Below are 15,573 nucleotides of genomic sequence, written 5' to 3'. Positions count from 1 at the left end.
ATGGTTGGTAGAGACATTTTGACTATATCCTGGACCTGCCCGTCCTCGCCCAAAATGGCGCCGGAATAAATGGGACTCGTAACTCCTTGTTGTGTACTGGTTGCAGAACCTTGAAATCACGAGATACGTATGCAGTTTTGAAGCACATGGCGGGCGGGGACGAGAATTGATTGAATATTTCGACATCCCTATTGATATTAAGTTCTGATGTGTTATTGATTACTGTACTGTTGAAAGTTCGAATTAACGTCACCCATGGTACTTGCCCGCAAATGTATATCTAGATAATTTTATTGTAACTGGCCCTGTCGTATTTTAATTATAAAATGTACGTCCACCGATTCCGTAACTGTTAGACACCTTAGTTCTTGCAACCTAATGGCCCGCCCGTTACGTTCCTCTACAGTGTAAATGTCTATTCATCATATACGATTACAGTTTGCTCTGTGGCAGGCCCACGTGGTTATAGGCTCGTATTTGTATAATGAAATTTTCACAATAAAGGTTTTTAAAAGAAAACATGGTAGTAGTATATACATTGGTAAAGTTTTTAATAATAGTGACTGTTTTAGAATCATTAAAAGGCAAGTGAAATAAAGCAGACCAATTACATGAAGGGTAAAAGGTATAATACGAAGGAACGCAGTAAAGATAAATGGTCAAGGGCTGTTGTGTTTTCTATTCCTGCAACATAAAGTGATCGATAAGAATCTCATATTCAGGCGTATCGGCGACTAAGACAGCAGGTCGACCCTCTTTTGCTCAACGGCTCCGTCATGGGACGAAGAAACGCTCTTTTTCTCGAAAAAAGAATATATTTTACTTGCAGGACAGTTGTAAAATTTCCGGGAAAGTACATTAGCCTGGAACATTATAACATATATTTAAGAAAAAATAATGTTCGGAAGTAATGAAAAGCGTAATTTTTAGGTCATATGACCAAGCCTTTCATCATTACAATAAGAAAAGTAAAATGAACCAATGAAAAGTTTTATTAACAAGTCACATGACTTGTTATGCTTACGATACGCGCTGCGCGCCCCGGATGACTTCCGGATGCGCTAACGCGGCGCGTCATATGACGCATTACGCGAGAACGCAGGTACAGAATATAGTCAAAATGTCTCCACCAACCAGCGGTCGGAACACAACCCCTTTCAGCAGGCTAAATAGTTCTGTTAAATGACAACAGAAGGGACAGGCAACAAGAACCATCAGTCAAAGAGGGGAGGGCTAGTTCTTCTCTACCGGGTTACATTGGGGCGCTACCGGAACTGATCGAATTGGTAGTCTACAGTGTTTCTGGATGTTTCAGACTGAAGCTGGGGTTAGCATGAGAGCAGCACCATTTCGTAGCTCCGTCGTGGTCATTCCGCAACCAATCATGGCAGCCGTTCTTTATCGTTATTTTGGGCGGGGTGGGTGGCGGAGCCGAGCTGTTTTGCAGCCATCATTGTGTGGAGTTCAGTTCATCTCACTAGTTTTGTATTTGTCATGAGGGGTTGTTCCTAATGTTTCTATTTTAGCGAGGTCAAAAAGAGATCCCATTAGTGGCCTACTGATTTTGCTCGATTCCTTTTCTTTTTTTTTACACGATTTTTCGTTATCTGCAAAGACTAAACAGAGTATTGCGACTCTGTGTTTGTTTGTAAATAGAGAATGAACCAAAGAGAACTAATTCTAAAACAGTAAATACTTGGATAACAATCAATCAAATGGAGAGAGAAGCAGGCACGACGGATTACAATGGGGGCAAAGGCCTGCGTTAACTACCTTTCACTATCTGCAAAGAGAGAGTACTCCTAATAGAAATGAGGGGGGGGGGCACCATTCAAAGCAGATCAGTGTGCATAAACACGAAAATGTTTTCACTTACCACGTACTTGACATTCGACAGCTTATGATATTTGCTATTAAAAAACCATTGAAATTCACTGAAAAAACCATAGGTTATAGACCATATATAGTTAGGAATTAGCATTTACAAAACCTTGAAAATTCACTGAAAAAACCATAGGTTATAGACCATATATAGTTAGGAATTAGCATTTAAAAAACCTTATTTTACTCACACAAAACCATTGAAATTCCATATATAGTTAGTTGCACTAACTATATATCGCGCATCCGCAATCCACTGCTGATCATGTCACATATTACATCATTCATGACATGGTCAGTGACATCACTGATGACATCACTGATGACATCTCAAATGACATCACTGATGACATCACTGATGACATCTCATTTGACATCATTCTTGTGCTAATACGATAAACCTCTTCAGACTCTAATATAACCTTAGATACACTCAGTGTATACAGACACTCACACACTGCCACTCATCCATGGAGTTACTCACACACCCAGTCAGTCATGCAAAGAAACAATCTCACCTCCATTTCTTCAACTATACAGTTAAACACACCTTACTTATTGAAACATATACTAACACATATTTACTCTCTTATACAATCCCTGATACAAGTTCACAATGATCGATACAACTACTCACTCATTCAGTGGCTCTCATGCACAGTTATTTATATATGCCAACTCTCACATGTACTGTGTTTTACATATGTACTTACTATGACATGTAGCATTGAGATATCCATTCACTCATCAATACACTCATGCACACAGTCAACTGCCCATGTAGCTGTTTCCACATGCACTCTTGAACTCATACACCTAGTGAATAAACTGCTCACACATCTATGCATAGAGTCACACACCTTCCAGCCACCCCTACACAAACTCAATCTCCCATAGAAATACTTGGGCAACCAATTAATAACACATATAGCCTCTCGTATAGCTAATAATCAACACATGCAGCAGTTTACAGAACAACAGACATAATGATGCACAAATTAAGACAGTTTAGTCACTAACCCATGCATTCAGTGAGACACATTTAATCACTCACTCATACAGTCAGTCACGCACCTACTAAATCCTTCATCCAGACACTTATACATCCACTCATTCTTCAATATGTAAAACATATTTAAACTTTACAAAAACACACAGACACTAGATGATGTCATCAGTGATGTCATTTGAGATGTCATCAGTGATGTCATTTGAGATGTCATCAGTGATGTCATCAGTGATGTCACTGACCATGTCATGAATGATGTAATATGTGACATGATCAGCAGTGGATTGCGGGTGCGCGATATATAGTTAGTGCAACTAACTATATATGGAATTTCAATGGTTTTGTGTGAGTAAAATAAGGTTTTTTAAATGCTAATTCCTAACTATATATGGTCTATAACCTATGGTTTATCAGTGAATTATATATATATATATATATATATATATATATATATATATATATATATATATATATATATATATATATATATATATATATATATATATATATATATATATATATAAATCCTACTGGCGGTCGCCAGAAGGTATACATAGTTAGGATTTTTTCTCTATGGGATTTTTGAAAATTCTATGTCTAATAACTTTGGCGTTTGTGGACGGAATTGGCTGAAATTTTCAGGAAAATGGAACATTTTGTTTCTGAGAAGCCACTGAAAATTTGGGGGCGGGCTCGTCAAAGGGGGGCCGAGAAAAAAGGGGGGTCCCAAAAAACGTTTTTCCAATGTTAATTTCCATTGGGCGGTTTGCCTCACTTTTAGCCCGAATGGCTGAATGGATTTGCACGAAACTTGGCAAAATTGTAGGGACTGTTAGCCCGATGTGCCTTTGCTAGGTCTCAAGATATGTGCTCCAGTGGATTTTGAGAAATTAACGTTAAAAAAAATATATATATCTGTAAGCGCGCTCCGGGCACAGCCCCGGTTCGCGTACTTGACGCGTAACGGAACTTCGCGAAGCGAAGCTGATTGGCTCTCCGGTGTCTGTCAACATTCTAAACAGTCTGGAGCGGCCGCCATCTTGTCTCTCGGTAGGATCGAGAGACAAGAGGAGGCCAAAACAAAGGGGGAAATGACCATAAGGGGCATAGTAGATCCTCCCTGACCCCCTAGGTTTGATGTGGAGGCTTTAAAAGGGCCCCGCGGGGCAAAAAAATAATAATTTTTTTGTTGTTTTTTTTGCGTGGGGAGCGCCCGGTACGCGCACCGGGAAGCGCTCTGGGGAGCGTACTATAAGGAAAAAAGAATGATAGACTATGATAGTTTGAAAAATTGTATGTTTATTGATTGTTCTTTTTGTTGTTTTTTTAAAAAAAATGTTATTTAAGTAGCAGTATTAATGATTATTAAATATAAATGTATTTTTGGAATTGTGCACAGTATACTATAAGTCTGACTTTACATTATAATCAATTTGGTACTAGTTTATGAATTACATATAAAAATGATTAAAGACTCAAACAATTTTTTAATATTAAATATAATTTTATTTTTCTGATTCTTTTTCAAAATTTAATAGAACGTCTAACATTTGACTGTCCGATATGTCCTCTTGTTGAGTGAACATAACTTCCCACATTTGACCGTCATCATAATGAAGTAAATAATCCACAGATTCTACACATTGTAGAAGTTCATGGTCTCGTGATTCATCCATGAATTCCAAGTCAATGTGTTCAATTATTTCCTCATTGTTCATGTCTAGGACAATTTCAAAGGAAACGTTTTGTTCTCCTTGCATTTTTGTGCTGAAATTTGAATAAAAAATAAATATATCAGTAGAGATAGGGCACTGTTGGGTTTAAGTTCTGACAGGTACTTTTGAGGCATGAAGTAGTACTATTAAAAAGTGCCTGTGAAAAAGCCTATGTAAATTCATAATTATACCACAGAAACCTAAATCAATCCATAATTATAATAAACAAGCCTTTCTCAATGTCTAACTCGTACAGAGGGATAGTATATAACTATCTGAAAATGTTTTCAAATTTATAAAATAATATCTTACCTTTTAAAAACAAGTTTAAGTTGTGAGTGAAAATGATCTTGCAATGTAGTTCAGGAAGTAGTAGTCAAAATGGCTGTGTTTCTCTCTCTTTTTTATATATATTCAGGTACATAACCAATCAAATGTCAGGTAAAAAAAAGTAGAAAATGAAAGTAATATTTTAATTGGTTGTCAATTCCAACACTTCAGATGTGTTTTGTGAAGTAATTTACCTCAGGGTATTTAGAGAGGTCTACAGGCTAAATGGCTAAATGGAATTCCAACCAAATTTGTGAAAATGGTAGGGATTGGTATGTAGTATGAGTTAATCTATATTTGGTGACATTGTCTCCAGGGTTTTTTCTGTAAATTACTTTCCCACCTTTTTTAATGGAGCGCTTCCCGGTGAGCGCCCCGGTACGCGAACCGGCAGCGTTACGGGAGTCCACCATTTTGTGTTTCGGTCGAATTAAGATACAAGATGGAGGGCAGATAATGTTCAAAATGGGTAGAAGGGGGCACGGTAGACGTATCTTGACCCCCTAGGTTTTCTGAGGGTGGCTGAGGAGGCCCATATGTGCGAAAAAAACAAATTTTTTTTAAAAATTTCGCACGGTTAGCGTCCGTTGCGCGTACCGGGTAGCGCTCCGGGGAGCGTACTTTGTTGAAAATTAGTGAAAAAAGTTAGAGTAAAATAAGAATTGTGAGTGATCAGATGTAGGGTAGCTCTGAAAAGAGCTTTTGGGTCCTGTGGCTGATGTAGGTACCTACAAGTAGGTAGCAATGCACAGTCTTAAATTGAGGATGAAAATTCTGTTCCCCTCATCTGAGAAGTGAACTCCATCTCCTCTGTAGATATCTTGCATGTAGTAACGCAAGTTATTGTTGTACATGGAGCCCATTCCATGGTCTCTCATGTTAGCTGAAACAGACTTATTTACATGCTTCCTCGATTTCTCAATTTGTGGACAAAATTGGTTCGACCACCTCCATTTCTGTCTTTGGCATATATTTGAATATACCAAGGCAGTTTGAGGAAAAAGTGCCATCAATTGCTCAAAGGTGTCCTTTAAAAGCATTTCCAGACCTACCCCAGTCAAAGTGCCCAAGTCATTACCTCCACAGTGCACAATTAACAGGTCAGGTTTTGGCAAATGCAAAAAGGTTTTCACCAATGGTATCAATTGGTGACATTTTAATCCTCTGTGGCCAATCCACTTAATTTCCACATTTTGTAAATTGAGGTTAGGTAAATTTCTGTTATCAGCATACCTTTGAGCCCAGTAGATGTAACTATGTCCAACAGTCCAGACAGAAAACATGGTGAGAGGAGGTTCTGCTGCAGTCAGATGAAGTGTGGCAATGAAATGGCAGTTGAAAAAATAAGAGTTTAAAATGAAAAAACTGTGGAGTTTCTGTGTTAATGAAGCAGTAGCAGTGATTGGTGGATTTTGATTGCTGAAAACAGAAAGTTAGGGTGCATGGATGAGTTCTTTGAAAGATGTAATTTGAATGGTCAAGAAAAAATCATTTTATGAAAGATTGCACTGGATATGCAGGTGTACTGAGAGTTCAGAGTTCAATTGAAACATTGTTGTGTGAACTTGCAAACATCAGAGGTCTTTCAGGAGGTGGTTGCTATGCAAAAAAGGCAGAAAGGGCAGAGGGGGAAGGGTGTTGATTTGAAAAAAGTGAGGGAAGAGTTTTGATTGGGTGACATGAGAGATATGTGTGATGAATTACAGCTTTTCTGTGCTTTTTATGGCTGCAGACTCTGGAGTGCATACCTTTTGCTCTGCTAAAGACAAATTGGTGTGTTTCTGAGACTGTTTTGAAACTCATAAAGTATTTGCTAAGGTGAGAAAAGATTCATTTAATTTAGATAGAGAATAGTATGGTTTAGGGAGAAAATTATGAAGAAAGTTGTGTATTTAAAATGTTGCTTTGTGTCAAGTGTTTTACAAATAGATTTTGTTTCTTTGTGTTACATAGCCATGTTAAAAGTGACGCAAAAATAGTGCAAGGGTCTTACAAAAATGCTTTCATGTGTCTTAGGGTATTTTAACTCACTTCCCCATGAATGTATGAATATAATTGCTTCACAAGATGTGTTTAAAAACGTTTTTTGAAATCAATTAGGTTTCTTGATATGTACTGCTAGAGTTTCATAGGTTGCTTGGGGCATATTTTCAAGGCTTTTGAGTTCCTTTGATATAATTTTTCCCATTTTAATTTAAGACCTTTCCCCGTGGTGCAAGGTCCTTGTAAATATGCCCCCATCTGTGCTTGGCAAATTTAGATTTTAATTCTTTGACTAACATAGCCATGTTAAAAGTGACCCAAAAATGTTGCAAGGGCCTTAAAAAAACGCTTTCATGTGTCTTAGGCCATTTTAAGTCATATACCCTTGAATGTAGGTATATAATTGATTTAGATGATGCGTTTAAAAACGATTTTTGAAAACAATTAGGTTTCTTGATATGTACTGCTAGAGCTTCATAGGTTGCTTGGGGCATATTTATAAGGCCTTTGAGTCTCTCTGATGTTATTTTTCCCATTTTAATTTAAGACCTTTCCCCGTGGTGCAAGGTCCTTGTAAATATGCCCCCATCTGTGCTTGGCAAATTTAGATTTTAATTCTTTGACTAACATAGGCATGTTAAAAGCGACCCAAAAATGGTGCAAGGGCCTTAAAAAAACGCTTTCATGTGTCTTAGGCCATTTTAAGTCATTTCCCCTTGAATGTAGGTATATAATTGATTTAGATGATGTGTTTAAAAATGATTTTTGAAATCAATTAGGTTTCTTGATATGTAGTGCTAGAGTTTCATAGGTTGCTTGGGGTATATTTAAAAGGCATTTGAGTCCCTTTGATGTTTATTTTTCCCATTTTAATTAAAGACATTTCCCCGTGGTGGAAGGTCCTTGTAAATACACCCCCATGTGTGCTTGGCAAATTTAGATTTTGATTATTTGACTTACATAGCCATGTTCCATACAGTTCTCACCTTCTGCGTAGTCTTTGATATGCTACACTCCATCTGCACAATGAGATACGTAAGCAAAGGAAACACAGGTGATGTGATTGTGAAATGAGGAAAAGAAATTCCACATTTTTCAATTACATCACCTGTGTTTCCTAAGTTTACGAATGACATTGTGCAGATGAGGTTTAGGCCTGTCCACGGACACAGAAGAGGTCTGGCCTTTGTTCAAGAGTGAAGTGGACATGACTTACTTCATTGGTAGGCCTTCACATGTATTATCTCCTCTGTACTCTTCAACAAGCATAAATTTCATCTGCAACCCTGAGTAGGCCTCACCTTAAACAAACCTCTGGATAGGCCACACCTTATCGTCATCCTGAATCAATCATTTAAAATGTTAGGGACAGATTTATGATAGGTGTATGCCTCTTTTGCGTCACTGTGCGTCACTTTTGTGACGCAGCGGCGGTGCAAAAGATTTGCTATGTGGCGACATATTTACAACTTGATGCATCTAGGCAGATGTGTCATGCTGTAAAGTCCCGTGCCACATGAAACCGATGCAGCAGTGATGCAAAAGATGCACCATGTTGCAAGACAGGCCTCACTTCATCTCCAACAAGATAAGAAGCTGAATCTTCTGTAAATGTCAAAATTGTTGTATACACTGCTGAACTTCTGTGTACTCTTTGATATGCTAGACTCCATCTGCACTATGAGATACCTAAGCAAAGGAAACACAGGTGATGTGATTGTGAAATGAGGAAAAGAAACTCCACATTTTTCAATTACATCACCTGTGTTTCCTAAGTTTACGAATGACATTGTGCAGATGAGGTTTAGGCCTGTCCACGGACACAGAAGAGGTCTGGCCTTTGTTCAAGAGTGAAGTGGACATGACTTACTTCATTGGTAGGCCTTCACATGTATTATCTCCTGTGTACTCTTCAACAAGCGTAAATTTAATCTGCAACCCTGAGTAGGTCTCACCTTAAACAAACCTCTGGATAGGCCACACCTTATCGTCATCCTGAATCAATCATTTAAAATGTTAGGGACAGATTTATGATAGGTGTATGCCTCTTTTGCGTCGCTGTGCGTCACTTTTGTGACGCAGCGGCGGTGCAAAAGATTTGCTATGTGGCGACATATTTACAACTTGATGCATCTAGGCAGATGTGTCATGCTGTAAAGTCCCGTGCCACATGAAACCGATGCAGCAGTGATGCATAAGATGCACCATGTTGCAAGACAGGCCTCACCTCATCTCCAACAAGATAAGAAGCTGAATCTTCTGTAAATGTCAAAATTGTTGTATACACTGCTGAACTTCTGTGTACTCTTTGATATGCTAGACTCCATCTGCACTATGAGATACCTAGGCAAAGGAAACACAGGTGATGTGATTGTGAAATGAGGAAAAGAAACTCCACATTTTTCAATTACATCACCTGTGTTTTCTAACTTTACGAATGACATTGTGCAGATGAGCTTTAGGCCTGTCCACGGACACAGAAGAGGTCTGGCCTTTGTTCAAGAGTGAAGTGGACATGACTCACTTCATTGGTAGGCCTGGACATGTATTATCTCCTCTGTATTCTTCAACAAGCCTAAATTTCATCAGCAACCCTGAGTAGGCCTCACCTCAAACAAACCTCTGGATAGGCCACACCTTATCGTCATCCTAAATCAATCATTTAAAATGTTAGGGACAGATTTATGATAGGTGTGTGCCTCTTTTGCGCCGCTGTGCGTCACTTTTGTGACGCAGCGGCGGTGCAAAAGATTTGCTATGTTGTGACATATTTACAACTTGATGCATCTAGGCAGATGTGTCATGCTGTAAAGTCCTGTGCCATATGAAACCTGCGTCAGGTTTCATATAGGTGTTTTGTTGCAGGGTGGGCATTCATTTGCATGAAAGCCCTGTAAAACTAACACAGTGAAATTTAGAAGATTTCACTGAGTCAGCTTTATAGCATTGCTGAATCAAATCCTTACGCCTGTCTGAAACAGGCATAAGGAGTGATGCACCATGCAATGTGAGGCTTCCTCCTGTGCATTTCAGTAGACATGTCGCGCTTACGACGTGATTCCTGCAATGTGCTGCTTTTGCGGCACAGATGCGTGACGCATCTGTGCTGTTTTTGCTCAATGGTGCTCCACATTGTAAATGCGGCACATCATGGGTGGCAGAGCAGCGGTGCACGTTAACGGGTGCATCCCCGGGGATGTGCCAGTTAACATAAATCTGCCCCTTTACATTTAAGTATGAGCAGGGTAAAAAGAGTTGGTGAGGCTTATCGAAGGTTAAGAAGAGATGAGTCCTGTTCACTGAAAACTTGGACATAGGCCTCACCTCCTCAGCATCGCTGGACATGGCTAAATAAAAATTGCAAAATGTTACTCTTGTTAAACAATTTTAATATTATAGTCTCTGAGATTTATCTCTTACTCTGCAACATCTTATTGTTGTTCTCTTTCTTTAAAGATAACGACAACATCAACCATGAGTGATAATGAGCAATCAGTTGATCTCGATCTTATCATTGAACTTGTCATTGAAACGTCAGTGGAACTAGATCTCTTGGATGATTTAAATCCTGAGGATGATGAAGAACATGATGAGGATGCCGATTTGTCAGAATTGTATGACATAGGGTGGGAAGCTGACCTGCTTGAGCCTATGGAACTATAAACATTTATTTTTAAAAGTTACTGGAAATGAAAAATAAAAATGTAATCCGTTTCATTTAAAATTAAACAAAAGTTCAAAAATAGGTTGTGTGTAGTGTCTTTAATAAAATAGTCAAATATGCTCATAAAATTAGTTCAGATTCACATATAAAACAGCACAGGTCAAATGTAGAAGCATTCAATTTCTTTGCTACTATTTGTGATTACTACATTTGCCAATGCACTAAAAATTATTCTATGTAAAAATGACAAGTAGTGTGTTAAATTTTTGATGACTGTTATTGATTTACTGTTTGCTAATAGTGGTTAATAAATTTTTTTATTATATTTTACCACAGATTCAACTGCAGATCATTTCAAAATTAAAGAATGCCTTCGAAGGACAGAAGGCGAAAGGCTACCAAACATCAAAGACAGCAGCTTAAAAAATTGTTGCAGCAGACCTCTACAATAAAAACTTGTCAAGTCACCAAGAAAGGTCCGGGTAAGATAAAGAAATCATTCATAAGAAACATTTGTAGAAAAAAAAGTAGTACTACAGAAAAAATTTTAGTCCAGAAAAAGAGAAGCAATTTAAACGGAAAGGGAAGGCCAATCAAAAATGTTACTGCTAGAGCAGGAGATAACTCTGTGCATGGTAGTAGAAGGAAAAATCAGTTTAGGGACATTCGTAGACGAATGTTCCGCAACAGGATAATTGGCAATTTGTTAAAAAATATTAAGAAAGGTCAGCAGAAAGTGGTTTTTTATAAGAGAAAAAAAAAATTTGAGAAAGTTATTGATCAGGCATTTTAAATTAAGCGAAAGTTATTTATTTTGATAATCAATAGAATTAGGAAGCTAAACAAGGCAATTTATGATTTCAAAACAAATAGTAGATGGAAGAGAACAGTTAATCGTAGTAATTTTTGTGAAGTTTTTTCAGGAGAATGGATGCATAGTTCAAGTTTTGAGGCATTTTTTGATGAGGAGAGTTATTTCCAGGATAATGATTTGGTGCATGCAGTTGACACCAGTGGTCGAGCTTATGAGGTGAAAGATGGTTGTCCAGTTGAAAAAGAAAAACTTGTGACAACAGAGGCAGAAGAGGTGTTAGGTAATGAGGTTTTAGGAAGACGTCCTAAGGGACCTGTGTACACCTGGAAGTGTAGTAGTATTTGCAGTGTGCGACAGGATTCCATCAATTTGCTTTGTGATTTTGTACGGACATTTAATAAGAAAAGTTTGAAGCAGAAAATGAAGTTGTTGCAAGAATTAGATCCTTGCAGAGTGAGAGAAGTGACAGGTTTGCATGGTCATTCACTGGCTTGTCTTTCCAGGAGAGTATGCCAGAGTGTTTTTCATTATTTCAGGATGCTAGCAGTGCATCATAATAAAGTGAGGAAATTAGTTAGAATGTTGTATTATGCTAAGAGTCCAGCAGTTATGCTTAAACAATTATGCACTGCTCTTTTGCATGGTTCTGAAATAGATGTGAAGAATATTTGTGAAGAAATTGAGTTTTGTTACTTTGGAAGTAAAGAGGAGAATGTTGAAATTGACCCAGAAGAAGAGGGTAATGTGGAAGATAGTGTACAGGTTTCCAGTACAGATAATTTTCAGAAGGAAATTGCCACGTTTCAGGTGAAATCAAGTGAGAGGCCTAATTTCACTTGTGTGTGTTGTCGACGCACTTATTATAAGAATCAGACTAAGTTAGTGGATTTATATGCAAAAAGTGAAAGGGAAAATAATAGTGAATGGAGGGATTTTGCAACATACTTGATGGTAGAAAATTGTTTTGATTTGGGATTGGATCAACGTGTGTGTACTTATTGTTGTAACAAATTAAATCAAAACCAGATGCCTGCTAGAGCGGTTCATAATAATCTGGAATTGGTTGAGATTCCTTCTGAATTGAAGGATTTAAATACTTATGAATCTATTTTGATTCAAAGTATCCATCCCTTTCAGGCTATTGTAAGAATGGAGCCAAAGACAGGGAAATTGCCTCCATCAGATTTACAGAGAGGATTAAAGGGAAGAGTTGTTTATTTGCCTCTAGATTTGAAGAAAAACATTAATACAATTGGAGTAGAAAAAGTGGAAGAGGAACCTCTGGTTATCTTAGTTAATGGGGTTCCGACAAAGAGTAAGAAAATATGGCAAGATTTAGTGGATGTTAGGAAAGTCAAAAAGGCAACATTGTATTTGAAAAAAAACAATAAGTACTATAAGAATGTATATGTTGCAGAAGAGGAAGTAAGTGAAGAAGAGGATAGCGATTTGTGTGCTGGTCAAATTGAGAAAGTATAACCCTCTAAAAGTGAAGAAATATATGAACATTATAGTGTTCATCCTTTGCATTCCAAGGAAGTCATGGGGAATGCTATTGAGTTGTTTCAAATGAAACAAGCCAAAGGGAGTCCCATTAGTGTTTGGGAGGAAAGTTTGGAAGGTCGGTGTTTCCCACAGCTATTTCCAACAGGTCAAGGAGGAAGATATGATGAGCGAACTCATCAAGTTCCTGCTTCTGAATACCGGACTTTACGATTGTATGCAGAAGATCCTAGGTTTCGACAATGCATTCCCTATTTGTTTCATCTCCTATTTGAAAGCGATCTGTCTGGACTGTCATATGCAGTGAACCACATCTTGAAAAGTGGTATACAGATGCAAAACATCTCGGCAAGTGACTTTATGGATAAAGTCAATGTGCAAGACAGTATTTTGGATTCTCACCTGATTAATCTCATGGCGTGTCAGCGTGGTACTAATGAGTACTGGTACCGTCGTCATGGTGATTTAAAATGTATGCTGAGGAACTTAGGAACTCCCACATGGTTCCTCACTCTCAGCTGTGCCGAGTATGGCTGGGAAGACTTACTTGAATTTCTACGAGAGGCAAATGGAAACATTGAAAATATCGAATTCAAGACACCCGGAGAACTGTGCTCTTTGGATCCAGTGAATGTATGCAGGTACTTCAATCATAGATTTGAAGCTATGATGTCTTTCATCATGAACAAGAGAAATCCACCTCTTGGAGAGGTGTTGGATTTCTTCTGGAGAAAGGAGTACCAAGCAAGAGGTGCTCCTCATATACATATGCTGCTGTGGATCAAGGATGCACTTAAATTTGGAACAGATCCAGAAGACTTAGTGATGAGTTTCATAGAACAGTATTCTACATGTGCTGTTCCAAACGCAAAGGAGGACAAGAGCCTAAGAGAACAAGTTCTACGCTTCCAAAGCCATCGTTGCGGAAAGTACTGTCGTCGTAAATTCAGAAACAAGGACATGTTCTACACCAAATGTCGTTTCGCCTTTCCACGACCGGTGATTTCTAAAGGAAGAGTGAACAGTTTGATGTCTTCGCTGCGACATAATGTGATGAAGAAATCACCTAAAAACACATACAATTTGAAAAGGAACGAAGAGTCCAAGTATATCAACGACTACAACCCAGTGATTTTGTCCATGTGGAATGCTAACATGGATATACAGTTCGTGGCTGATAACTGTATGGCTGTGGCTCGGTATGTGACATCTTACATCACCAAAAAAGAAAAGACAGAATTGAAGGATATGTGGGAGGACATTTCCCATGAAAAGAGCCTCAGTAAGAAGTTGTACAGTTTCAGTCTGAAGATGTTGTCACATCGAGAAATCGGAGCTTACGAATGTTCTGACCGGTTGTCTTCAGCAAGTCTCTATGCCAAATCCAGGAGTATCGTTTGGGCGAGTCTTGGTCTTGCTGCAACGCGTAATCGAGTTCTAAAACCTGTGCGGGAAATTGAGTATTTGGCGGAAAAGGAGCCAAACAGTACTGATATTTTGAAGACCAACATGTTGGATACATATTATCCAAATAGAAGCAGACACCTCGAGAATGTTTGTCTGTATGAGGTTCTACAAAATTACATATTCAAGAGGAACATCAAAGAAGATATTGATAAAGGAGTGTATGCTGTAATTGGAAGTGAGGGATGTCTCATCAAGCAAAGAAAATGCCACTTGGTAAACCATCGAAAATTGAGTGGCGAATCTCCTGAAAAAAAAAAGTTTTTCTATTTAGCACTTTTGCAACTTTTCAAGCCTTGGCGTGCAGAAGAGGAACTGCTTGGAGATTTCCTCTGTTACGAAGACTCTTTCAATGCCGCCAAGGAGACCATAGAATGTCCTGTTTTTCTCAAATATCTAGAAATGTTGAATGCGGAAATCGAGCAGGAAGCAACGATTGCAGCCGAGATTGCTAGAGACAGTTCTCAGGACAGTCAGAGTTCTGTTTCATTGAGTCAGGATCCACTAGGAGGACCAGTTATCGAAAATGAAGCTGCCAATGCCATGATTGAAGTGGAAAGAGCCATGGCACATGCTCAGGAGGATGCGGTTAACTTAGAAGACTTGGAAAGAAAACTCAACGTTGAGCAGAGGAAAATATATGACGAAGTTACCAACCAAATTGATCATGGATTAAGTCATGAGAAGAAAGAGTGCTCATGTACGTCGTTGAAACCTGTCCGACTGTACGTGAGTGGAGAAGCGGGAACTGGAAAAAGTTTCCTCATTAAAGCAATTTCATGTTATTTGCAGAAAAGGACTGAGTCATCGCTGTCTTGTGTTGTCACCGCTCCAACTGGACTGGCAGCACATAACATTAAAGGTATTACTTTGCATCGTCTACTGATGCTGCCAATGGAGCATGATAACAAATTACAATACCACAAGTTATATGGAGATGCTTGTTGTGAAGTTTCAAGAGTCTTGAAGAAAATGAAACTTCTTATCATTGACGAAGTAAGCATGGTTTCCAATGTCATGCTTGCCTTTGTGCATTTGAGAATGCAAGAAGTTCTCAAAACAGAGTATGATGTGTTATTTGGTGGCAAACACATCATTGTTTTCGGTGATCTTCTGCAGCTGACACCAGTGAAAGGACAACCTGTGTTCAAAATGCTCACGCATGAAGATACCAGGAAGTGCCTAGGGAGCATTGGCAACGTTAATATAT

At 38.5% G+C, this 15,573-nt stretch overlaps 1 protein-coding gene across 1 annotated transcript in view; it reads right to left on the bottom strand.

The window, feature by feature from the left end:
* CDH20 (cadherin 20) overlaps positions 1 to 15,573 on the bottom strand; it is a 1,157,650-nt gene that overhangs the window by 907,797 nt on the left and 234,280 nt on the right. The window lies entirely within an intron of this gene.

This window comes from Lissotriton helveticus, chromosome 4_1, assembly GCF_964261635.1.
Source record: "Lissotriton helveticus chromosome 4_1, aLisHel1.1, whole genome shotgun sequence".
Lineage (NCBI taxonomy): Eukaryota > Metazoa > Chordata > Amphibia > Caudata > Salamandridae > Lissotriton > Lissotriton helveticus.
Note: the sequence above shows the minus strand (reverse complement) of the source record. Positions and strands in the feature narration are given on the sequence as shown.